The following is a 27873-nucleotide window of genomic DNA, read 5'->3' on the forward strand; positions in this document are numbered from 1 at the left end:
ATAATAATAATAATAATAATAATAATAATAATAATAATAATAATAATAATTATTATTATTATTATTATTATATAAAAATCAATTGTAAACAAAATAAAGTTGTAAAAAAAATAATTAGAAAAATAAATACATACATACATAAACATGTCTGTCTATATAAAGTTACACCTATCAGTCTGTACAAATGAACCAAGCAATTAATCCACTAAATACCAACTTAAATAAGACTTATTTATATATATAAATAAAATCATTACAATTGAGCAATTAATGCTGTAATAATAAGAATGTATATTTTACAAAAAAAACATGTAAATGAATTAAAGAATGTCCGAATACATGGTTTGTCAATGTCACAAGTTAACTTAACATTTGTTTCCATAATTAATTGTAAAAAAAACAGAAACGAAACAAAACAAAAAAAAATCTTCTACAATAAACCACAAAAGCTGGTGTAAAAACAGCAGGCCTAGAACTCTGTAAGGTGAGAAAAAGGAGGAGAAACTGGTTTTGAGGAGTCTGGTTGAGTGCAATGCTGTTGGCTGTCACAGCATCGCTGGAGACATAAGGGGGGCCGTGGTTCGGGCCCCTGTACAAATGACAAGTGGCGCTGTTTGCCGCAAACCCCCGATTCTGTCAGTCTTTACTTCTATCGCCTCTCCGTGTCATGTTAACCGCCAGTCACTGCCAGTGTGCCAATTACACAGCCAGGTTCCCGGGCATGCCACACGTTCTCTCGCTCTCTCTCTGTTAATAAAAGAGAGAGAGAGAGAGAAAGTGACTTCCACAAGACTTGCTGTGCAAGCTTACCCTAATTAACCATCAGCTTAATTAGACAATTTACTGTGTAATTAGCAGGCAATTAGTCAACACCTCTCAGATCGTAGTGACTGCTTTGACAGACCCACTTTTCCAATGCTTATTCAGGAATCCAAAAGCACCTTAGTTGTTTATTTTCTCATCCCCTCCCCTAATGTGCACCGACTGCACGGAGGCACAGCGCAATCACGGCTGATGAGACAGGTACAACGAAGAGAAACATGTTAGTTAAGCGGGAGGTAGTTGTGAAATGGGGACAGTCTGTCCCCCATCACCGCAGACGGCTCCTCTGCATTACAAACGCTTCTTTGCAATGTTTTCCCTGAGGGGAGAACAAGAGAAGCTTCGTCAATGATCTGTGATTAAACAGGGGGCGTGAGGACAATAATGATAGATTTTACAAGCAATCATGAGGTGGTTCTCGGTCAAAACCATCTCGTCAACAGCCACTTTAGCTAAACTGCTAGTACACAGAGCGTTATTAAACAGCATTGTGTCTCAAAGAAAGCAGATATTATGCAGCCTGATCTAGATTTTTTGTTTCTTGAGCATTGTTACTGTACACGGTTGACGATCAGAGAGCTCTGAGTGGTTTCTAAGTGTTGCTATAGTCCGTGGTTGTCTCTAGATGCAGGCCAAGTCTTATGTTTTTCATCCATTTTATTTAAATCATGCTGCATATCACATATGGCAATAGACCAATATATTGGCTGATATTTGACAGTTATTAGATTATCAGCATCATCTGTGATAAATAGAAGACATCTGTAATTCTGCCCAGTGACTGTGTAAATTATTTGTCTTCAACAGTTTTCAACATAGTATCACTGAGATACTATATTTAGTGCTGTCAAATGATTAATTGTGATAAATCACAATATTTTGTGTGTGTGTACGGTGTTTATTTATTATGCATATACAAATACACACACATACAGTATAAAAATTACACGTATATACATTTTTATATTTATGTTATATTATACATAAATATATTTAATTTATACATGTATGTGTTTGTATATATACATAATAAATATACACAGTACGCACTCATATATTATGTAAACAAAAACTTATTTTGGAGGTGATTAATCGCGATTAATTGTTTGACAGGACTAATACAGTGTATATATATATATATATATATATATATATATATATATATATATATATATAACGTGTGTGTGTGTGTGTTTATTTCAGTTAAGTTTTTTTTATTTCAAGTAATATATATTTTTTACGTTTTTAGTTTTAGTTAACTACAATAACACTGGTTTTCATATTTTAAAAATAAAATAAATTACATTTATTTTGCTGTCATTCATGGTAACAAATCAACATATGCTAATGGCCCATATGGATTATTTTGAGGTTATCTTCATCAATTGCAGCAATTCAAAGAAAATAGTAATTTTGTCTAGTAACTGTACACACATTTTTTAAAAAGTTTTACTTAAAAGACATTTGTGCACATCTAAAATGCTTTATACAACTTAATTTATAAAAATACATTTTCAGCAATATATGACCATTGTGCACTCTAGATATTAGTTTTGGCTTTGGCAAACACCGATAATTAGGTTTGTTAACTGTGTGTAGCGTCCTTCAATAGAGTTGTGCTAGCTCTCTCTCTCTCTCTCTCTCTCTCCGCAGCAGGCCAGCATGCAGCTACGGGAGGCTATCCATCTCTCCGCTTTAACTCTGTCACAGAGCTGGAAGTGCAGAAATGGCTGTGTCACTTCCAAATACTCTCAGGGGGCCCCATCCCAGAATTCTCTCCTGCTGGTGTGAAATGGAAATGAGCCTGAATACAGTGCATGCTGGGTTGTGCCAATCTCCAGCTACACTGAGCACTCTAAAGGAACAGAAACAGCTCTCCTTAGTACTAGTGAAGAAAAATTAATAGACGTGGTTTTCTTTTTCTTTTTTCATTTAACACATGCATTTGAAGCTTTCTGGGTTTAATCAAGCCAAAAAAAGCTCTTTCAAAATATGAAAATCTAGTTTAAAGTCGATGAGTAAAACTGAGTGGATTTTCCTAAAATAAAAAGAAATAAACAAATTAAAATAAATAATTATATAATCCATATCAGGAAATGGCAGATCCAAATTAGAAAATAAATATTTTTTGTAAATAAATAAAAATCAAGTCCATTTCACAGAAGACTGAGCCTAAGATGTTAGATACAAGCTTGATGAGAATAAAACCGACAGAATATGTCATTATCCCACCCTGGGACCTGCAGCCCTTTATCGCACGAAACGCTCATTTACAGAGTTTCACATTACCGGCGCCACCTATTAAACACTCAAACCGTTAGAGGGTGTGTACGTGAGTATTGTGAGTGCGCGTGTGAGGTTTGCGACCTTTAACCTTTCCGTTCTTGATAAAAATGCTGCAGTTGATTAAATCCAGGTTGCTAATTAGCAGAGAGACACATAAAGCCATGCAGAAGATGCCGAGAGAGAAAGTGACAATAATGTGCGGTGGGGTGATGGGACACATCACACTTCATTTGTGTTACCATGGAGCTTCATCCAACATTTCTCATTAAATTAAAAACTTCGATCGGAGACATGCACACACACACACACACACACACACACACACACACACACGTTTACTGTGTGTGTGCAATTTCTTTTGTTTTAACTGTGGTTAAAACGTAGAGAATCCGTCTTAATACGTCTTCATATTTAGTTCATTCAGATTTGCCCACTAAACCCTCCTACGCCGAGGTGAGATAGCACGTTCAAGAATAGACTGAAGTGCGGAGAAAGTTTCGTAAGATAAAGTTAAAGACTTTAAGAGCTTTTCGTGGTGGGCAGAAGTCTGGCGGGTCAGCAGCAATCATTCGTCATTCTTACAGGTTAAAAAAATCTCACATGAATGAACTATAAGAGCACAAGTATAAAAGCCAATGGCTAAAACTAGCACCTATGGCCCCTTTTGGGGTGCTGATTGGCGGCAAACTGGCGCATTTGCCGTTAATCAGGTTAGCTCCAATTACAGGTGTGATTTAACCAGACTTGACCAGTCAAAAAGCTAATTGGGCTCAGTTGCCTTCGGATCTCGGCCTCAGCCCTGGAGGTATCCTACGAATCCGTAATTAGTCCGAAACGGGCCAAATGTATCAATCACATATCTAACAATCCTGTAATTGGTGTGATGCATAAAAACATAAAAATAAATTTAAAACCCTGTAATTCATGAAAAATGGATGTAAGGCCAGTGGGTTATTTGAAAGACAGCGTCCTTCGGCCTCCTCTTTGCAAAGGAGTAGCAGGAAAACAACCATTTTCGTATGCTACACAGTTCATTAATCCTAATTAACGGTCACAGAGCTTTGTTAGGCAGTTCTCCACTGGTCTAGAGCGCTAACCGAGCTAATTAGCGATGCCGAGCACAAACGACGAGACCCAGAAGCGTGAAGATTCTCATATTCGTAGACAATCCTCAAAGCATCTTAAATTCTATCAATAGCACAAGGGAGGTAATGTTGCGATAGGGGGTGGCTTTGAAAAAAAAAAAAAGCACAGGATATTAAAAAAAGAGAAATCCCCTGTGTTTAAGGCGGGTGATAGCGGCGTAGCGGCTGTTCATTCATATTGACATTAAGAACTTCTTTATCTTTTTTTCCCCAAAGAAAAGCCCCCTTACAATCTCTCCCACTGAGCACACAATAAAGAATAATATGATTTCTGTTTACCGAGATATCAGGTGGTATTTCGGCATATGCTGGGGGGCAATAGATGCAACAGTATATTACAGCCCAATCTGGCATCTACAAATGTCAAGAGTAAAACAGGACTCGAGAGGGAAGGGGGTGGGAAAAAAATAAAAAATCCACTCGAGCTAGGAAAGTTCGCAATGACAACTTCACGGGCAAACGTTTGGCGCCCACTTCCTCTTTTAGTCAGAGAGAGAAGATAATGCGATCTTAAGCAAAACATCCAGATGGTGCACTGAGCTCCCAAGGTAAAACGAGTGCAATTTCCAGCCTCCATTGTAACGTTTCTCTCCACCTCGCCATAAAAAGCTAACCTTTTCCGAAGGGCCGGTGTGCAGTTTATAAAAGCAGAAATGGAGGCAGGTGACAGGCGTCTATAAAACAGGAACAGCTACATCACTCACTCACACATCAGAGCAGGAGAAACATCATTTACACACCTCACAAGCTGTCCCTCACTGTCTGAAATCAGCCGAGGGCCGAGGACCATGGGTCAGAATAAACAATTTGATTTCCCGCTCCCGCCTCCTGCCAGTAGCATATAGAACTCTACAGCACTGTCTATCATGAGTTTGAGCGCTTGTCTTTTGGTTCTAATTTTGGGGTTTTATTTTAGCAGTTATCCATTTTCGTTTAATATCCCCAGTGCTGCTAATGAGTGGAAAACTGCCAACACAGAACAAACATATGTTCCTGATTAATACTGACATTGCTAAAAAAAAAGAGAGGGCATTTCAAGTTAATAAAACAGCGTTTTTAGAATTGTAACCATGTTATATTTGAATTCTTTAACACTGAAAAAGAATCGTTTGAGAGCATGTTCATTTTAGCGACAACTTTTATAATCATAACAAATCATAATCACACTTAAATAGCTTTAAGCACAGAATAAAGAGGAGGTGAAAATAACATCTGTCACGGTGTCATATCACCTTTCTCTCAACAGATTCATCTGTTAATTAAATTTAATAAAAGTCTCATAAAAATACACCGTAATTGTTACCTGCGATACTGGATGAAACGTGAAGGAAAGAAAGAACACAAAGGAGAGCTCTCATGACAAATGTGATTAAATGGAGAGCAAATGCTTTTATCGTGCTTTTAAGAAAAAGGCCCTATGAACTCAAGTGTAAAGTTTTCTGAAGAGATCTCAAATCAATGCTAGGATTTGTCATGACATCATAGCATGCAATTGAAACACTTTCAATAGGAAATCAAATTTTCTTATCAAATTCTTCGTCTTGTTCAACATCAATTGTTCTGTTTCAAATATACATATTTCAGACAATTGAAAGTTAAATGGGTGGATTAAAATAGGGAATGCTGTTTCATATTTACTTTAATGTTACAGATCAATATTCCTTCTTTATATCAATGATTTTTTGATATGTCATAATATTTAGGAATTTGAGGAAGAATACTGGAGACAATGCAGATACTTCAGTTAAGATAAAAATTCATAAACATTAACACGTGCAAACAAAGATATTTCAGTATGCCGGCGTCCAGGTGCAGGTTAACAGGTTAAATGTAATTGATAATACATTCAACAAAAACTAAATTCTATTAAAGCTACATAGAAATATTATAAACTAAAACTAAATCATATTTAAAAATATAAGCCTAAAAGCTATGTCAAAATATGAATAGATACCACAATACTACTTCAATAATACGAAAATAACATTTTCTGGGTAATTACTGATGTTGACACACAGGGAAAATATGTAAGCGATGCCTCTCAGATAAAAAAAATTATGTTTTATGTTTTGATTAAAAGAAACATCAGTGAAACCCTAAGAATTCACAATTTTGTATTTTATTTTACAACAGTGCTCTCATTATAACGCCATGTATATGACAATAGTTATTAATGGTCTGCATTTCTGTTTTGAGCTGCGTGCACTAAAGAATGAAGTTATAACTCATTTATCTCATACAGAATACACTTCATTATTTATACGACAAAACGTTAATATTATGACTTAAAGGTTATCTGAAAAAAAAAGCCAGAAAGCACATGAGCATGTCTGCACGGCTCTGAATGAACTCCTTTAGTGGACGCGTTCTTCATGCAAGAACAAGCAGAAACATGGCAACTAAACTCAAAAAAATTCACAGCATTTTATTATAATAGTGTTCTCATTATAATGTTGTGTATATGACAGTCCCAGTCATAGTTATTGAAGATGAAGAGATAATCACCGTAGTATTACAATGAAGCGCTTAACTCAACCAAATTAAGTTTTATACGAGATAAATAAAATACACAATATAAACGGGCTGAGATGTTTTGAAATCACTAGTACCCTACCTGATCGAAAGAATCTACTCTTTTACTCTACCTATGTCAGTTTGAGTCTTATTAAAGATTGAAATCATTGTTGCCAAAATGTTCCTCGGTCGGTCACGAATTACGGAAAGTGAAACTTAAATCTATAGGCGTGGTTGGATATATTCAAAAAAATATATATGGGAATTGTTATATTTGGGCTCCTTGGCATTAAAAGTTTGAAAATTGACCAACCAAATTTACTCTACGAGTAACACATATATAAAAAAAAAGCACTATAGTTTATATAATATATTGCATTATATGTATTGTTATTTCTTAGTACCTTGTCCAAGGAGGTTTTGGTGAGTGCGAAACCCCACCCCTGCTCGAAGGCCCTGAGGATCATGCCATCCCAAACGGTTTGGTGAACGTGATGCCGCACATCTTCACATCGTCCACGGTGTCTTTGGGTGAATAGCAGAGGGGCAGCTGGGGTGGGCCCCTCACCACCTACCCAAAGACAGACTGCAACGACAAACAATCACAGCACATGTGTAAGACTTCATAGATGGTATTTTCTACTTTGTGAGTGGGAAAATTGGCAGCATTCAGACGGAGAAAGCTCACGGTCTCTCTGAAAGCAGGTTTGTGAAGGTTACTCCACTTTTGCGGGCTGCCACACGTGTGCGTTTAAGACTACAATGGCGCAGCTGATCGGTGTGAGATATCGGCGTGTGTTTGTGTGTTTGAGCGAAACCCCGCAGCATTGTTTATCTCCACATCGTGGCACAAAAGCAGCAAATAGCAGTCATACATCAGCTCTCTCTCTAATGAGCCTCTCGTTTATCAAACACGTATGATTGCCCTTGTGGTGATGTCACAGCCGCATAATGAACGAGGGGGTGTCAAGTGAAGAGAAAACGAGAGTAGGAACATGACAGCCCACATCCTCCACAGAGAGGCCTCGTCACTGCGAGAGAGAGGAAGCTAGCGAGAAAAACACCCGAGACAAACAACTAATGCCGAGGGACGCTCCTGAACCCACTCGGGCCCTGATGGATGTTGTAGTTGTCAAACACTTTGTACACCAGATAGATGTTTGGCAGATGATACGCTATTGATTTTTCTTTTTTCAGAAGCACTTGGGGTAATTAGCCACCACGATTTAAGAACAATGTGATTATTCGAGGAACAATTTGCACGATGAAAATTCCGTCATTGGTTACTCATCCTCGTGTCGCTCCAAAGCTGTATGACTTTTATGTTTTTTCTGAGGAACACAAAAAGACGTTCTGAAGAACTGCATTAGTCGCTTTTCTCTATGCAGTAAAACTGAACTTGGAGCAAAACTATCAAGCTTTAAAAAGCAGCATAAAAAGTGTCATAAAAGTGATCCATCTTCTAAATAGAACAGGTTTGTGTGATGACATCAACATTACAATCACCATTCACTGACAGTCTTCAGATCATTGAATCAGTGAGCTGAACTTAAAGGGTTAGTTCACCCAAAAATGAAAGTTAAGGCATAAATTATTCACCCTCAAGTCATCCTAGGTAAATATGACTTTCTTCTTTTAGACGAATCCAGTCTGAGTTATTACAAAAATGGTCTTTGAACTTTCAAGCTGTTTGATGCCACTCAGCGGGTGTTGCACTGCATCAGTCCTTGAGAAGTTTAATAAAAAGTGCATCCATTAAAAATAAGTGTCTCATACGGCTCCAGGTGGGAAAAAAAAGGCACTGGAACTGCTTTGGTGAACAACTGCTGGTGCAAGCTACATTCAAGTGATTATTATGTTTTGGATATGGATATTTTTCTTACAAAAACGCATCAGTTCACTACAGAAGGCCTTTGTTCACCACCCATTTTAATTTTTCATGTTCATTTTTTTAATGGCTGTGCTTTTTATTAAAATTCTCTTGGACTGATTCAGTGCAACACCTGCTAAGTGGTGTCAAACAGCTGGAAAGATATATATATATATATATATATATATATATATATATATATATATATATATATATATATATATATATATATATATATATATATATATATATATATATTTTAAGTAACTCAGACTTAATAAAAAAATAAAAGTTTGTGTTTACATAATATATGTGTGTGTACTGTGTATGTATACAATATATAAATATACACTATAAACATATAAACATGCATAGTACACACAAAATATATTATGTAAACACTCTTTTATTTTGGATGTGATAAATTGAGATTATTTGAACAGCTGCAGTCCTCTTTTTCGTTTTTATTACACTAAATATATGCATGACCAGAATATTGTCCAAAATATTTTATCCATATTCAACATCAGAAACAAATTCATAGATCATTTCATTCTTGAGTGAACTACGCTGTTTTAAGATGAAACCAAAAATCACCAGTTGATTGCATTGATATTAAAATCTATTCCTTTACTGAACATTGAGTGCAATAGTCAGGTTCCAGAAGAAAATGCCATTAATTTTCTCTGCAGGGGAACTGATTACTGATGAGAACTTAGTAAGCTTTAAAGACAGACCTACTACGAGACATGAGATTGTTGAAGGTTTTTATTTTTATTTTATATATATATATATATATGTATATATATATATATATATAAGTGTGTTCAATATCAGAATTTCAGGTACTACTAATATGACCCATAATTATGCAAAGAAATTTGCACCAGAGAATCAAAAAAAACCAAACAGTGAGAAAAAGAACACTTTAGTGCTGCTCACTCCCATGAAGCACTTTTCTTTTTGCTTCAAATCAAAGTTTGTAATATTGTGATTCACTATGTTGCTGTCTGGTTTGGTTCATTGCTTATAAAAGAAGACTTTCCCTAATTCCCTATTTGAGAAATATTGTTGGACTGCATTGTGATTCTTTATGTATTCCTACTGTAGCATCTATTTGACCATGGGCAGCCAGCAACAGCAAAGCAGCAGAAACTCTAAAAACGAAGCTTATGCTACTGTTTGTCTATTTGCAAGCACTATTATTTCCTTCAGGTAAAACAAATCTAGTTTAATATCATGAAAAACATATGGAACATAAATAAAGAAATGAGTAATACTAAATGCTCAGGGACAAGTACATGAACACACCTCAGAGCTCTCAGGTGGCAATTGTTGTCGAACTGATCTGAGAGCTGTTCTTACATTAGTCTTGCAACCTTTCTGCAAATGACTCTATTGGTTCCCTCAGCTGCGGTCCATTACCGTAAAAAACAACAACGCAATCTGTTGCCTTCCCTTGAACACTACACATGGTAATTTCATCAGCAAATAAACAGTTATCTCTGCTTTGCTCTGGCCACAGACATGGACAGACTATTAACCCCTCGCTGACCCACCACTGCTGGAGAAGAGCTGCACTTAACCGTGAGATTCCCTAAAATAGAGGGCAAATACCTTCAGGAGCTTCAACCCCTTATGTCTCGAAGCACTCAACGGGGCATTTACTTTGGATATAATGCTATTATGGCAGAGGTCAGAAATGGCTTCATGGTTCCGGTCAGGTTAAACATGTTTTACACATAATGTCAAAAAAGTGCTTATTACGGTTCATCTCAAGATAAAAACAAACAAAACAGTAATCAACATGTAATAATTTTCTAAAATTAATCCAATAATGCTAAAATCCAGAAAAAGATCCAGATAAATAAATAAATATTAAAATAAAACTATATATATATATATATATATATATATATATATATATATATATATATATATATATATATATATATATATATATATATATCAAACAAACAAATATTAATATGTATTAACAAATAAATGAACATTTCACAATAAACAAAATTCAAAAAATGTTTGTTATTATTATTATTAAAAACAAACAAGAAAAAATGATAAAGTAAATAATATTAATAAATAACTTGCTTTTCATAACCCAGTCAATCAAATTCTAGTTGTCCAGATCATTATTTCCAGCTGAATATTCTGTCTGGCATGGATATTACGAAGACACATCATGAAAGTTACTTAGCATTAACATAGTAGGAAGAGATTTTAATTCATGGGAAACTGTTAAGACTTTTTTTTTTTTTTAAAAACATTTTTTAAAAAACATTTATACACTTATAATCATACAAAATAAGTCCAGGAATGTATATTAAGATAGTAAACAAGGGGATTTTGTCATGTTGACTTTACAGTCATCTGTGATGGAAAACACTCATGCACAAGCTCCTTTCATATCTGCCCATGAATAAACTGTCATACAGTCATGCAAGCAGTCAGTGTTTTGTCACATATATCTTCATAATTACATAATACATGTCACAGCTCCTTAATTTCTGCCTGGATTCTGATGGTTTTGTTGGTGTACGGGTTTGATGGCTTTAGCAGCGTGAACAGCCACTGATGTGTGTGTGTGTGACAGGCAGGGGGCCTCTATGAGCCCCTCTCAGGAGCCCAGGCTGATCTGGCTCAGCTAACGGGACAATCCTAAGTGCTCTCTCCCTCCCTGACCTCCCTCCTTCACTCTCCACAGTTACTTTGCTAGTAGCAAACTAATTAAGCCGAACAAGCTGGTATTGCTGGTATCTCTGAGGTGAGATTTACAGAATAATCCTGCATGGAACGGCGTTCTTGCTGTGTGGCCCCGGCGTGTGGTTGTGCCACGTGAAACCACAGGGAAAAAATTGTCCTACCGCCCGCTATAATGCTAATTTATTCCTTATTGTGCTCTGATTACTCATAAACATACTCATATTGAGAGGCTTTTGTATCCAGCGGTGTCACAGCTCACTCTTTGTGGAGAGCATGTAAAGCTCTCATCTACATAATTAATCAACACTCAAAATCCTCCTTTCCATTGGGTTTTGTGATCTTAACATGGGACATAATCAGGGCAACATCTGTTTCGGTCTCATCAGCACCAAAGCAAGTGTTTGCAAATGTGGATGTGTCGTGAACATGAACTTGTGCGTGTGTTTACGGTGTCACAATATTATCATTTGGGCAGCTGACATGACATCTCACAGCAGGGACGGCAAAGTCCTGCAGAGGGATGATATACTCCATCTTAGAGTATTATAAATGGCATTTTCCGCAATTGTTTCATAATTAGTATGTGTGCAGCTTGTATAACCTCATCTTTAAGCTATTTTGGCCCTGTCATCTTCTACACATCCACATGTCCTTCCAAAAACCATCTGACTTATATGTGGTATACAAAAGCAGGGCTCTTTTCCATATAAAAACAAACAAATAAGTATATATATGGGGCTGTAAAGCTCCAAAAATAAAAATAAAAACAATATAAAATGATATCCTACATCTCCTTTCATCTCATGCAAGAGAAAAAGACCTAAAAAAGACATAAAAAGTCATTATTTTTCTGAAAACCTTTCTCTAAAAAAGCTTTCTGCATGCTGACATCCAAAAAAGTCAATATAAATTCTCAATATAAATAAATAAACTTTCATCATATGAAAGTATTATTTGTTGTTGTTATTACTGAATAGAAGCATAAATAAATAATAAATATTATTCAATTATTATTATTATTAGTATTATTATCATTATTTGTATAATCAAATAAGTAAATAAATCTATTAATAAATTGTTTTTAGAATCCAGTAAAACAAAATCTAGTTTGCCAGTAGATTATATATATAAAAAAACCTCAATAAATAAGAAAATAATGCAAAATAAACAAATGAATAAACATTAATAAAAATGAAAAACAAACAAATGTAAATGTACTACTTTTATTAATACTATTATTATTACTATTAAATACAAGCATACGTAAATAATAAATATTATTAAGCATAATAAATAGTATTAATAAAATTATAAATATGATTGTTATTATTATTATTAAATAAATAATCAATACATCTATTAATAAACTGCTAATTTTCCAGTTGATTTGGATCCTGCTGAATATTCTGTCTCACAAGACAAAAAGACACATTACGAAAGTTACTTGCATCTTTCATGTTTCTTTAGCACCAACATGTTTTTCCAACTGATATACATTTTTAGATATACTTTATATACATTGACATACATCTCTTCCAAACCTCATTTGCACTTGTGTGCAAGATGCGTCATGGTACATCAATAACGTCAAACGTCATTGGTTTGTGTGCGTCTCATGCACAAATTACAGCACATTTGAATACAACTGCGAATGATATTCAAGAGCCACAGTGTACAGGAAGATATTTTTTTTCAGCACACAAATACGCATGGCTTTCAAAGACCTGCATTATAGCGCAATAGCCACATGAATGCTTTTATAATGCTTTTGTGGTCTTTTTTTTTTTGGAGTTTAATGGTCTGAATAGCAGGGGGTTCTTTCACCATATAGAACATAGCAGCTCAGATATTGTGCAAAACATCCCCACATGGATATGATACAACGTATGGGTGAGTGAATGCTGACGGTTTTCATTTTTGGGAGAACTATCCCTTTAACATTCTTCCTGAATTGTTTTTGAACTCCTTTAGAAAGAAAGCAAGAAAGAAAAGCACCTGTAAGTATCTGTGAATGTGCCAGGAGGCCTGTTTCCCGTCATTGACTGCATGCACAGTGGTAGACCGGCCACATCGCCCCCAGCGGACACCCACGGCTCACTAGTCTGCATGCTCTCTGGGTCCAGCTCAGGAAGCCCCCATCTGTTTAACCTGATGGGAGCCATGGCCTCTATCACTGCAGAGAGAAAGAGAGACAGAGAACTGATAAAGAAGAGAGGAAATAGGTAACATGGAAAAAGACCTGCAGAAAAGGAAAAGGAAAAACCTGATAGACTGGAAATGGCAAGAAAATAAAATGAAGTCAATGACAAGACAAATGACGTGCAGGTTTTTTTCCCCCCACTGGCGTTTCTTTTTCTTTTTGCGAGGTTAATGTAACATCTCCTTGTGCATTTCATTCACTGTTAGTAACGTTAGCGGGAAGATAGTCTGTCAAACTGATCTACATTCTGAAATGACCACCCCTCCTCTCTCTTGAACACACACCATCCATCTTCTAAAGGCACGGCTGCTCGGCAAGGACCACGTCCTACATTTATCAATGAAGAACATTCCAAATACAGATCTAAGGACAGGAGGCCCAAGATTTATTGCACATTATGAGGATTACTATGGAGGAATGGAACTCCTCTTTCTCCTTATTGAGTAAAAAAGTCCGCTGCATATTAGACAATGTTATTTAATCACAAATGACAGAATATCATCAGCCATAGAAGAATTACATTAACTGACGTTTCTTTATACAACCTGAAATTATAAAAACGTATATGCAGAAATTAATTATAAAGTATTGCAAAGTGTTAATATAATATAATATAATATAATATAATATAATATAATATAATATAATATAATCGGACAATATTTGGTCAAGATACAACTATTTAAAAATTTTGAATCTGAGGGTGCAACAAAAAAATCTAAATATTGACAAAATCGCCTTTAGAGTTTTGCAAATAAGGTTCTTAGCAATGCATGTTACTAATCAAAAATTAAGTTTTGATATATTTTCAATAGGAAATTTTGCTCAGATTAAAAATATTTAAATAGTTGTGTAGACTGTATATAGAAACAATTTGCATCCTGTTTTCCATGATATGTCTCCTTCAGTAACAGGCAGCAACAAGCATGCACAGCAACAATCAGATTTTCAAACACTGAAAGAGAGAATTCTGTATAAACCTCAAACACCAGAGCCTACCCAATACGTCTAAGTAAAAGTAAATTGAGTTTTCCTATTCCTCCTCATAACTAAGCTTTCGATTTCCTTGTGGGCGATTAAAGGGACCGGCTGAAGGGAAGTGATGTTAAGAACAAATATCCTCCAGTGGGCTGGCAGGTCAGTTCAAAGACAGAGAGGAAGAGAGTTTGGCTCCTACTCTTGACACTGTGCCTGTAATCCTGATCGTCAACACTTTTTCTTGATATTCTTCTCTATTATTTTTTCCCTTTATCTCCCTCTAATGTCTAGAGTTCTCTGCAATTGTCTAAACCTCTTCAACAGCCTCACTTATCCTATTTCAATAAGCACACACACAGAGATGCTAACAGTGAGTTGTTTTTCTCTCTCCTGTCCGCTCTAGAGAGGTAGTAGAGTGTGTCAGGCCTCTCATAGCCCTCAGAGATCATTCTTAAGTAAAGCAGCAATTCTCTCTCGCTCTCTCTCTCTACCCATGGGCATTCTCCTCACTGACAGATGCAAATTGCAAGGGTCCATTAAGCAGAGGAATCCACACTGGATAAAGGAGAGGATGGGATTGAAGACCTGCGCACTAGGATAGTCAGCATTTCCTCAGAATGACTTCCCGTTGGTCTGTACTGCAATGGCACGAATATCAGTGTTAGTAACTCAGTTAAACAAACTAAAGAGATTTTCTTCAGAAAAAAACAAACACATTTTTGTCATTTGCCAACCCTCGTGTGATTCTAAACAAGTATTCTCTATGCTAACTGCGGAACTCAAAAGTAGAATTTTTGAAGAATTGCTGAGCAGCAGTGAGCCGGTACACTGTGATCAGGGAAATGTACAAATAGATAGAATCAGGAAAATGAATGAATGAATGAATGAATGAATGAATGAATATATATATATATATATATATATATATATATATATATATACAACATTTATGAAATTAAAGTAATTTCACACAAAATGTATTATTATTTTTTGTCATACTGGTGCTGATAATCTCAAAATAGGCAAATAAAATAAAATAATTATTATTAATTAAATAAACGTTGTTTTTTATTGTGCTTTTATGTTATATATATATATATATATATATATATTTAGCGCTTGACAGCCCATAACATTCAAATTTACACACATTTTGCAAAGCATCTGTTTAAGTTTCTACAAAACAGCCTGGAATGACACAAATAATGACAATATTTTCAAACATCCTCAATCTATTCTAATTAGCTGGATTTTAATATAAGAAAATCAGTGCATAAAGGCTTGTGTTTGACTGTGTCAATCTCAAATGCAAGTTGCTGTTCAGTCTTGTGCTGGAGAAAGCAAGCAGCCTCATTACCGCTGATGGAGTGTGATTAATGGAATGCTGATGTTTGAATATTCGGCCGAGCGGGTTGGTGGGGGCGGAGCCTTGGCTGGAGTGACAGGAGCCGGATGCAGAACACTCCATTATAATCCAGCCCCTCTCCCCCACAAAGAGATGGGGAATAAAGAAAATGGAAAGAAAAAACAGCCAAGTGTGGCGAGGGATCAAATCATCTGTTAGCTCCAGTGGGCAGGCCTGCTAGATTACCAGCCAACTTTTCTAGCCATGTCAGCTGTTCTGGTACCGGCCCTCGATGGCCGTGGCCAGACCAATCTGATGAGACACTTGAGTGGGCAAGTAATTCATATTTCCTAAATGAAAACTCTGATGAAAAAAAAAAAAAAAAAAAAAAAAAACACCATCCCTCAGCATTTTATGCGAAACTAAGGGAAGGTACAGTGTGGACAGAACTGTGGCTGTTCCTGCATATGTACAATATCTGCAATGTACAAGTTGACTTTGATGACAAAAAGAGATGAACATGGGCACGTCCGAACAAGACCGTCTGATTCCATTAAACAGAAATTCAGCCGCACACACAAACGCACGACTACCTCATCAAACACTTTGCGAAATTACACTTGCTGGCTTTCGTTCAAGTACACTATTTCCTGCTCCTGCTAAGAGGTGATTTTGTGTGCTTTAATTAACCTTGTAGACTAACTGCTAATAATGATAACCCTCTCCTGCAGTGCAGACCTTTCCTGATGTTTAACATGTTCCAGAGATGCTGTGATCAGGTCAGACATTGTACAATAGCGCTAATAAAGCTTACGAAACAACCGGAGGTGCTACATTCAAGGTGAAGACAAACAATTTAGATTACATGCAAGAAAATTAAGAAATTATAGATCCAAGTATTGCAGTCCATAATTGCATAGTGGTGATGTTTGCTGAATAAATACATTTAATAATGCTTATTAACCTAATCATAATGACAATCATATATATATATATATATATATATATATATATATATATATATATATATATATATATATATATATATATATATATATATATATATATATATATATATATGAAACCATGCTTATATGTTTAATAAATTAAAATTAAAATTAAATTGCATTTTGCTGACACTTTTATTCAAAGCGACTTACAGTGCATTCAAGCTATCAACTTTTACATATCATGTGTTCCCAGGGAATCGAACCCCCAACCTTGCGCTTGATATCGCAGAGCTCTACCAATTGAACTACAGGGACACTTGATTCAAATTAATTAATTTATTATTATTATTATTTAATCTATTAATTCATCATTATCCAAAATGTAAAATGCATTTAAACACACAATCATTATAATTTAATATAGCTATTATTTAAAATATAAGCATGAATATTTGACCAAAAACAGCCATGTGTATTTATGTTTGTGCACACTTGAATGGAAAAATTATTTTCAGTAATGTTTATCTTGATTGATTGCAATTAGTTTTGTAGATATAAGCAAATTCTGCTTAGACAATTATTATATATATTTTTTTTACAAAAATATTATTTTCATTGAAATTATTTTAAAATGAGGCCCAGAAAGTGATGGAAAAGTTCTGCCAACACAGGAACTCTATCAATACCTTTTTTTGTTTTCTTTCTTTCTTTTTAAGAATCCCATTAGTAAATGAAGTTGATAACGACTAAAAAACAGATGAATTTTATCAGATAAAACACATACATACAAACATATAAAGTACAGATCAAAATTAGAAAACAATCTATAAATACTTGTTAATCATCCTTGCTCAAAATTTAAATTGGCTGTATACCACTGATGAGAGGCTTGGTCAATGCAGAACCTTACCCTGTTCAGCAATTCCAGCTGCAGTGCTGAACCGATTCCCTATTGAGAGTCTCTGCATTATCCTCTCTTTTGGTGCATTTGTCTTACATGGATGACCAGCCTTTTTAGGGGACTTGAATTAATTAGTTTGACTGCAAAACTACATGACCCCAAAGGTAATTTCAGTTTCGCTTTGTTTTGGTTTCTTTAGTTTTACCTTTTTTTTTCATTCTTGATATGGTTTGCATACCGTTACATTTAAATGATTTGTTTTGGAGTGAGGGGAACTAGGCTATGATTATAGTGTTTATAAAGTATATACATTATAATATTTCACTTTATTTGGTATTATTTCTGATGTTTCTGGTATTATTGCCTTCTCTACCAACGTTCCACTGCTCACAAAAGATCGGAGAGAATGGGTTAAGCAGCAGCACCAATCAACGAGAGCGATTTTGAACTTAAGAAAGCTGATTGGTCAATAATATGCTCGTTTGCACGCACTTTATAATTTAATTTAATGCACTTTTTAATACCGGATCTTTAAAAACAAATACCAAATCCAAAATCTGACATTTTCCGGAAAAGGATCCGGACTGGTTGCGAGTGTTGAAACAACAGGTTTTAGTTTCAAGATCATTTTTGCTGTTACTTCAGGCTGGTCAGTGAGTAAACCCATAGCGTGGGTGGGATGAATCTCATTATGGTGAATTCCTGTCACCTCCAGTCAGCTCTGGACACTACAGTCTCTCTGTAGCATTACACCTTGTTTTTTTAATGCAACCCTAATTGAAAATCATAGCGGGTCTGCCCTTTACCAGCCTGATCTAATTAGTGGACCTCAAAATCATGTCAGAAAAAGTTTTGCTCTGTCACCAGCCCTGAATACATTGTATACGGCAGCCCACCAATAATTAGCAGGTCTTCTAATTACAGTAATTAAATGATTGAATTGTAACATTTTACATTATTAATCAACTGTTAACTCAGTTCATTTAACTACTTGAAAGACAAGCTGTAATCACAAGTACCTGACCATGTCCATGAGCGAATATCCAGATGGAAACCCCAAATCAGTTTTTAGCGCAACCGCTTCAGTTGAGTTTACCAGTGGAATTACACAAAAATGTATTAGAAAAGAATCACAAAACAAGCACAGTAATTAACATCCGTAATAAATGCAGTGCATTTCGCACACTGCAATTGGTCACAGTTCAGGGACTTGGCGGACAGATAATTGTACGGTTGAAATGAAGATGGTGACTCTGACGCTGGTGACTCTCACTCTAATGGACACGCGGTCTCTCTCTTCACCCTGTAATCACGTCACTAAGACCATCCAGGAATAATTTTGATTTGTAACTGCGCGGTAATGGCTTGCATTTGCTCCCAGAGGGCTGACAGCAGGAGCTCAATGCTAATCCGTTCACACTCTGATTTGAGACAATTTCCATTTGGTAACAGCAGAAAACTCGTTCAAAGCCATTCATCACCACACTACCATCAAAGACAAACACATACAATCTAAACACCATTACAACAACACGCCAGTTTAAAAAAAATAAATAAATAAAGTCTCTGACTTGCCTCAAAGTACTAATGTTTTAAATAAATAAGCATGCATGCATAAAGAAGACTATTCCAAAGTGTGAAATAACATTTCGAAATAAAAATGAAGTTACACTGTGTGATATAAATGTATACTGTGATATTTAAATGAAATATTTCACAATTCTGAGATATAATGTTACAATTACTAGAAATAAAGTAAAAAAAAAAAAAAAAAAAAAAAAATATATATATATATATATATATATATATATATATATATATATATATATATATATATATATATATATATATATATATATATATATATATATATATATATATATATATATATATGCACAATGATGATATATAAAGCCATAAAGAAAATTTGCAATTGCAAGATATAGTCACATTTATGAGAAATAAAGTAAATATTGTGATATAGTAGTACTAATAAAGCCACCATCACTTTTACTTTTTTTAATGTGTGACAAAGAAAACCCCTAATACTTTTAGATTAAGATTTTAATGTAAAGATCTACCATTATTTCATATAAAAATTTACCATAAAAAAACATGTACCAGTAATGTTCTCTGTTATAATGAGTTTTAATATTCTTAAGATATAATAATTAAATTAATATCACATTATATTAATATAAATTACATGTAATGCAGTTTTATATTATGTAATATTATTACATGAAATCAAAAAATCTTTATACTTCAATGTAAATGAAATTCTAGCTGTCATTATAAAATGTGTTAATGACTTCAGAAATGCATTTAATAATGTCAACATTTCATGTACCAAACTGTAATTATATCGGACTAGCTGTAATGAGTTTTATTATTTTAATGTTTTGATTATTTTTTGATCTAGAATAGACTAGAATAAAGAATATATTAGAATATATACTGTATAATATATATATATGCACAATGATGATATATAAAGCCATAAAGAAAATTTGCAATTGCAAGATATAGTCACATTTATGAGAAATAAAGTAAATATTGTGATATAGTAGTACTAATAAAGCCACCATCACTTTTACTTTTTTTAATGTGTGACAAAGAAAACCCCTAATACTTTTAGATTAAGATTTTAATGTAAAGATCTACCATTATTTCATATAAAAATTTACCATAAAAAAACATGTACCAGTAATGTTCTCTGTTATAATGAGTTTTAATATTCTTAAGATATAATAATTAAATTAATATCACATTATATTAATATAAATTACATGTAATGCAGTTTTATATTATGTAATATTATTACATGAAATCAAAAAATCTTTATACTTCAATGTAAATGAAATTCTAGCTGTCATTATAAAATGTGTTAATGACTTCAGAAATGCATTTAATAATGTCAACATTTCATGTACCAAACTGTAATTATATCGGACTAGCTGTAATGAGTTTTATTATTTTAATGTTTTGATTATTTTTTGATCTAGAATAGACTAGAATAAAGAATATATTAGAATATATACTGTATAATATATATTAGAATATATAGAATAGTCTTTGTACTGTATATACATGTGTCTATGATATGGTCGATCTTTAAGCACCAATGGCTGATTTCCAGACCGTCTGTGAAAAAGAGAAAGTATATTAGCGGAGGACTGGGATGCTTGGTCAAATTTACCCTTGTACACTTCACTACTTAATCAGAGAACTCTGGTACTGCAAGACAGCCAAGCTAATTCGACCTAAATCAAATGAATAAATCCCTGAAACAACACCAACAACATGGGCCTCATCCATTTGAAAATGGCAGCCATTCAGAGCACTGATGGGTTTACCTACAGCATAATGAGCCTCAGTCCAACCCACAAACACTGCTTAGAATCTCTAAATTAACTCTGAGACATCGGGTGGGTCTGTTCCAATACCTAGTGACTATTCCCTACATAGGAAGCATCTCGTATGAAATTGGACTGGCAAGTAACTGATTACAAATGCTCTGTTTATTTTAAACTGTAAATATTCTGGAGAATTCTACTTGAAAAATAATCAAGTTTTGGAGGAGTTGTGTTCATTTGTAATAAGGAACATGAAATACCTGCCAGGGTCCTTCATCAGAGAGCCGAAAACACTGATGACATGATGACATGTTAATTACTAGCTAACCCAATAGCAACACACATAATGGTACATGCATCTGAAAGCATCTTACCTGCCCTTTTAGTACTCAAAATGCACATTTAGAGTGTGTTGGTCAAACAAACTAAAATCAAATCAAATAATTGCTTTAATTAAAAGTTTTTATTTTTTTTTTTTTTATTTTTTTATAATAAACTGCATACTTAATGCTACTGCATAAAACTGCATAATTACTTTTATTGGCCAAATATTTGCATTCTATATAATCTTATTCCTATATATATGTAGACATTTGTTTGGATCGGTAGGAATTTTTTATGTTTTTGAATATAAGAAGTAATCAAAAATACAGTAAAAACAGCTATTTACTCCAAACTTCAGTGTCACATGATCCTTCAGAAATCATTCTAATACAATATGGTATTTTTTTTATTTATTTAAGTGTACTTGAGTGCATAACTCACAAAAAAAGACAAACTCTAAATGTGCAAAAAAGAAAATTATTTCATCTTTACTCACCATCATGTCTGTCCTATCTATCATGACCTTGTTCCTCCTCACCTGCTAAACACAAAAGAGGATATTTTCAAAGTCAACACGGTGAAAAAATAAAATATTGTACACTACTGACTTGCATTGTAAGGATTAAAAAAAGGAATGCATTTGCAGGAAGAAAGTGTTGGACAGAAAAAAGAAAGCTCAACCAATGGCGTGAGTCTGTGGGCGGGACTACTTGTCCGGAAAGCTTTTTTCTTTTTAGTTCTTAAATTATCAAAAACTATAGTTGCATACTGGCATTGCATTTAGTACTTTTGTGCACTTACAAAATAATGCTACTAATAAAAAGCAACTTTCTGGGCCAGTACTGACCTAGCTATGTCTCAAAAACATAATGGTGAAAAAAAAAAATAAGTTCCCTCAGTACATCTGACGCACATATTTCAGAGCTTTGTCTAAATGGAGCTGATCATGACACGTTTAGCCCGCTGGCATCATTACCAGAGTGAAAGCGGGTATATAGCTCACCAGAGAGCCCTGTGTGTGAGTAGGACAATTGACAGTAATCTCCCCCTGAAAGCAAGGCAAGTCTGCAATAAATGAGAGTGGAAAGGCTTAGGAGCAGTGTCAGTGGTCTAGAGACAGAGGACACTCTCACAGAGCTTTTCATAAATCTCTGCTTCACTCTTGTCTCACAACCAAATATTAATAAGCTTCACTCTGCTGCTTGATGTTGACTCTCTTTCCCTCACTTCCTGACTCTCCTCGACTTTCTGCCTTCTTGGTCTTCTCTTACTTGTAATCTTTTATCTCTAGTCCTAGAAGAAAAAAAATGAATTAAAAACAAACTTTAAATTTAAAGGCTCACCTTAGAACTCCACAAAAGACTTTGCTATTAAAAAAAAAAAGTTTTATAGTTTCTATGCAAGTTAAACGAAAACTAAATTCTAAGCATTCTTTAAAAAGTGATACTTCAGCCCACTTCACTTCCACATCAATTGAAATGGACTATTGTCTTTAAGTCTAGGGTCCTAGAGACTCGCATGCAAGCAATAATAATTTTGAAATTAACCCTCTTTAACTTTGTAAAATCGAATATGTGATATATAATATTTGTAAACACATAATGCATTTCTAATAATAAAACAGTGGTTCCAAAAATATCTGGATTTTTCAGTTAATATATACATTTTATTGCAAAGATCAGGTTTTCTAATGGTGACAAAAAGTCAGTGAAAAAGTTAAAAGTAGAAACTGATCAGAAACAAAACAAAATGTAAAGAAACCAAACAAAACAACAATTTTCAAACTTTGGTTACACAGTCAGTCTGTGGAAAGGTTTAAAGAAAAACTGATAAAAAACAAAAACTAAACAAAACACAAAAACCCAAAACAAAACAAAACAAGAAAGCAGATTTAGTTTTTCAAAACTGTGAGAGAGTTTTAAAAGCCTTTGGGAAAGTTAAAAGAAAAACTGGTCAAAAACAAACAAAAAAGAACACGAAACAAAACAAAAACAACTTTCTCACTTTGGTCACACAGTCGGTCAGTGGAAAAGTTAAAAGAAAAATAGGAAAAAATAAATAAATTAACAAAATCCAAACAAAACAAAACAAACAAACAAAACTGTAAAGCTTTGGGAAAGTTAAAAGAAAAACTGGTCAAAAACAAAAGTAAACAAAATTAAATAAAAAAGCTCACTTATTTATTATGGAAATACACAGTAAATTAATAAGGATTTATTTAATTATTTTTTATGAAGGGACATCATTATATTTAGAAGTCCATGGAATTAAAACGTTTGATTTCTGGCATTGATGACAAAATATCAAACCAAATGTATCACCAAATGATGCTACAAGCATATATTTAGATCTTCTTTCTGATACCATCTTACTTTCCTTCTATTTCTGAGTCTTTACCTCCTCAGGAACTGCTCATATGTTGATGAATCCCTTCTTGAAGACTACAAACAAACGATGGGTGCCGCTGCGCAAGGCAGAAGTAGTGCAGTCAAAGGCCGTGTCTCCAGCGCCCAGAACAATCACAGTACCACTGAGCTCTGGCAGCGCTCAGCGACAGCCACACATCCCTGAAACCCAAGAAAGAGAAGGACAAGAAAGAGTGAGAAAGAGAAAAAAACACAGAATTCTGCCTTTAGAAGAATTCTCACTCAACGGCTCAGCAGATGCTTGTTCTAAAGCGCTGTAAAATTGCATCTCGGAGCCTCACAGCACGTCACTATCAAATTATTCTGCTTCCATGAGAGCCTGATTCACCTCGTCTTTCTGTCTTTGTTTTTTATGATTTCATATTTTTCCGGAAATGTCCTTGTATCAGTAATTTCATACTTCACACCTGTCGCGGTACTGCAATAAGGGTGGCTGAACCTATATTAAACGCAATGATTTCAGCATTTCTTGACACTACTTACTTTTATTTACATAAAAATAGCAAATATAGTAACAATAATCGTGCAGTCAAAAAAAAAAAAAAAAAACTTAATATGTATGTATGTATGTACAGTATGTATGTGTATGTATACAGTATAAAATGTGTTATTAAATGCTACTTTGTACATATATAAAATTAATTACAGTACCATATTACAAGTATTACAAAAGCATTTTAATATATGAACAAAAAATTATATTTAAATTTTAGATATAAATTCATTTATATTATTTCTCATTTTATTATTATTATTATTATTATTATTTTCATAATATTTCTTGTGAGTAAATGCAATGCCATTTTTAACCTTTTACCATTTAGACTGTATTTGGCTGCAATGTCAATTTTAACACAAGCTTTCTTTTTGTCTGTAATACTTGCAAAGATTCAGATGTTCTTATTTCATTAAATCCTTGGCCAACTGCCTTATTGCAGCAAGTTGCAGTAAGAGGCAGAACGGCACATTGGATTAAGATTTATTCATTACTGAGGTTTTATTCATTCAATCAAGTTCTTTCCCCAAAATGTCCATTTTCATTTGATTCTGATGCCAATATTGTGAGTCAAAACCCCCATTAATCAGGGGAGCAGAACCAAAAACGTCTCATCTTTATTTTTGTTCTTTTTGATTATTCAGATACACCTTCAGAAATAGCAATTACATCTGGCATGGCAAACTATAACAATCACCATTTTTGGTCACCACCCCTTCTGCAAAGTACACAACGAATAAGTATATCATGGCTGAAGCCAAAACAAGAACAAACGATAAAGATTATCACCAGAAGATCTCATCATGGAAAAATAAAAAAAAGCGTGCCGATATCCAGAACAATATATATATATTAGGGGTGAAACGGTTCACAAAATTCACGGTTCGGTTCGATACGATACACTGGTGTCACGGATCGGTTCGGTACGTTTTAGATACAGCAAAAAGAAAAAAATGGCAGATAAATTTCCTTGATTTTTTAAAAAAAATATTATTTATTAAAACTAACAAAGTATGTTTTTTTTTTTTTTTTTTTACTTTGAACAATGATGGAGCTATTCTTTACCCATCTTCTTAGCAGCATACTGTATAAAACAAAAACAGCTCCTTATAAAAAAAAATGAGCAAAATTATGAACAAATACAAAGATGTAACTTTTTATATGGAACTCTATAACTCTTTATATTGAGTGTGTTTTACTCAATTGGTTCTCTATAGGGCTTCTTTTTTTTGGAACAAAGCAGGAATTACGGTCTGGCTGAAATGGGCTTGTGAAGAAATATTGTAACGGGGCTCAATTACATTGAGCATGTTCTTAAAACCTGCGTTTTCCACTACAGAGTAGCTCGCTCACTCAGTACCCGTTGGAAATGTATGCCTAAATGCTGCGGGGATAGTTTGTTGCTTGTAAGTTTCTCCTTTTTTTTGTCTTTTCCCAGATACTGACACACTAAGGTGATGTCTGCGTAAATGAGATGACATGTTTCAAGTATACCCGCTGGTGTTTTTTTAATTAATTTATTTTTTTTATTCCCGCTGCTGTACCCTATTGTCATGTAGCAGATGCGACATACCGTTGTTGTTTTTTTATCCACCACTCTCTTGCCATCAACATCATAGCTTACAGGGAATCCAAAGTGCACCAAAACTCCAGACCTGTTGGCTATTGGAGGATCTTCTATTTGTGGTCTGCATTGGCCATTTTGCAATGAGCCTTCAGCGTGTACTGAGTGAGCGAGCGCCTGACTGAGTAGCCTAACATAAACATATAACTTGGTGTTTTTTTTCTTCTTCGGGGTGTCAGGGGCGTTATATATATATATATATTATTTATTTATTTTTTATTTAATAATTGTATTAATATTTAATTTTGTTATATTAATATAAAGATTTTATTAATTTATAATTTCTTTTATTTATTAATTCATATTATATACTATATATAATTTGTAATTTTAATGTAATACACACAGACACACACACAGACACAGAAATCCAATTCTATATATCATATGTATAATAAATCACAATAATAGGTATCTGAAGTAATGAGGTGAAATCTCACATCCACAGATACACATTCCAATTTCTATTTCCTCCCTGTGTTGACTTCTTCCTGCCTCTAATGTCTATTGTGCATCAGCTGCCCTTCCGAATGTTTGCCACTGTTTAGTGTCATTAAGATCATTACACATAATCACACATAATGTAATTTTGGTGGTTTCAGTGGGAGCGATGTTTAGACATCAGCGTCAGGCCTCCGATGCCTCAAAACCCACAATTATCATCCATTCTAAAGAAGCCCGGACAAAGTGAGCTCTGAAAATCTTCTGTGCGTAATATCTAAATCGGGCCACGCAAGCGTGATTTTGTTGTTTTGTTGCGGTTTAAATGCATGAACGCTGCACCCCATCCAAGGCACGATGGCGTCTTAATAACATAAAACTCTTTGGCAGAGATCAGAGCATTTGTGAGAACTGTAACGTGAGAAGTTCGTGAGATCCACTGTGACTGAGATGGAAAGCAGAAGACAGTGGTAATGAGGCACTAAGTGATTGAGAAATGGAAGACTGGGGTGTTGCTGTCAGAACCAATCAGCTGCATACAGTCAAAATGATTGCAAGGAAATGCATTATAACATGCATCAACACCTTCGCTTGCTCAATTCAAACAAGCCTTTAGTAAACGCATGGATCCTTTTTACACCCTTAGAAAATATCATGTGAAAATCGGAAAAGCAGAAAATAGAGTTGCTGAGATTTTAACAGCATTCTGTGGTGTATCATCCAGGTATCCGACAGGACCTCTCCACCCACCGTTCTCTGATCCATCCGCTGTCTGGCTTAAAAAGGCAAGGGCAGAGAGGTGAAAGCACACAGCATGATTTTAAAAGTTTAACTCGTTATTAATGAAACTGGTCATTAAATCATACAATAATTAGACGCCCACCTCTCATCAGACACATTTCCAGAAGTCGTCAATAACACTGCAATTACCATGTTTTTTAAGTTAACCTTCACCAAACAAGCCAGCATGTGGCCTGCGAATTAACGATAGCTCACCAATAACCAGTGTGTCTTCCTTTCGAGCCGTGTTTGCATTGCTGATTCTGTTTGACAGAGCAGTCTTCCGGCTGTCTTCTATATTTCAGTCAGATTTAGTTTTACAAGATGTTTATATGAAATACTTTATGTAATGGAAACTTGCTGCATGCAGGTCTTCTAAGTACCCTCCAGTGGTTGTATATCACAGAAAAAAACAACAAGATGCTGTGTGTTTCTGATTTTACCAAGTTAAAAGCACAGCGTGCAAACAGTCCCTTAACTCTTTCCCTGCCACTGACTTTTAGAAGACAACGCTTCACGCCAAAGATACGTTTCTGAGGATTTTTGTGTTTTCACTGTTATACACTCGGGGGCGCTATTACACATCTTCTGAACGAGTGCGAAACCTCCAAAACAAAGAACCCCCCCCCCCCCACCCACATGAACAGGATGGAGAAACGAGCGATCTCTTATGTAAACCGATATTAAAAACAAT

At 34.6% G+C, this 27873-nt stretch overlaps 1 long non-coding RNA gene across 2 annotated transcripts in view; it reads right to left on the bottom strand.

Moving 5' to 3' along the window:
• LOC128013308 (uncharacterized) overlaps window positions 1–27873 on the bottom strand; it is a 96971-nt gene that overhangs the window by 8086 nt on the left and 61012 nt on the right. The window contains exons 3-6 of one of the 2 annotated variants that reach the window (XR_008183290.1): window positions 23810–23979; window positions 21909–21953; window positions 13354–13531; window positions 7178–7353 (exon numbers count right to left, since the gene is read on the bottom strand). This is a non-coding gene — a long non-coding RNA (uncharacterized LOC128013308). Of the gene's footprint in view, window positions 1–7177; window positions 7354–13353; window positions 13532–21908; window positions 21954–23809; window positions 23980–27873 lie in introns of those variants that run through there. The other variant, XR_008183291.1, reaches the window with a different exon arrangement.

Source organism: Carassius gibelio, chromosome B24 (genome assembly GCF_023724105.1).
Source record: "Carassius gibelio isolate Cgi1373 ecotype wild population from Czech Republic chromosome B24, carGib1.2-hapl.c, whole genome shotgun sequence".
In the NCBI taxonomy this organism is placed as follows: Eukaryota; Metazoa; Chordata; class Actinopteri; order Cypriniformes; family Cyprinidae; genus Carassius; species Carassius gibelio.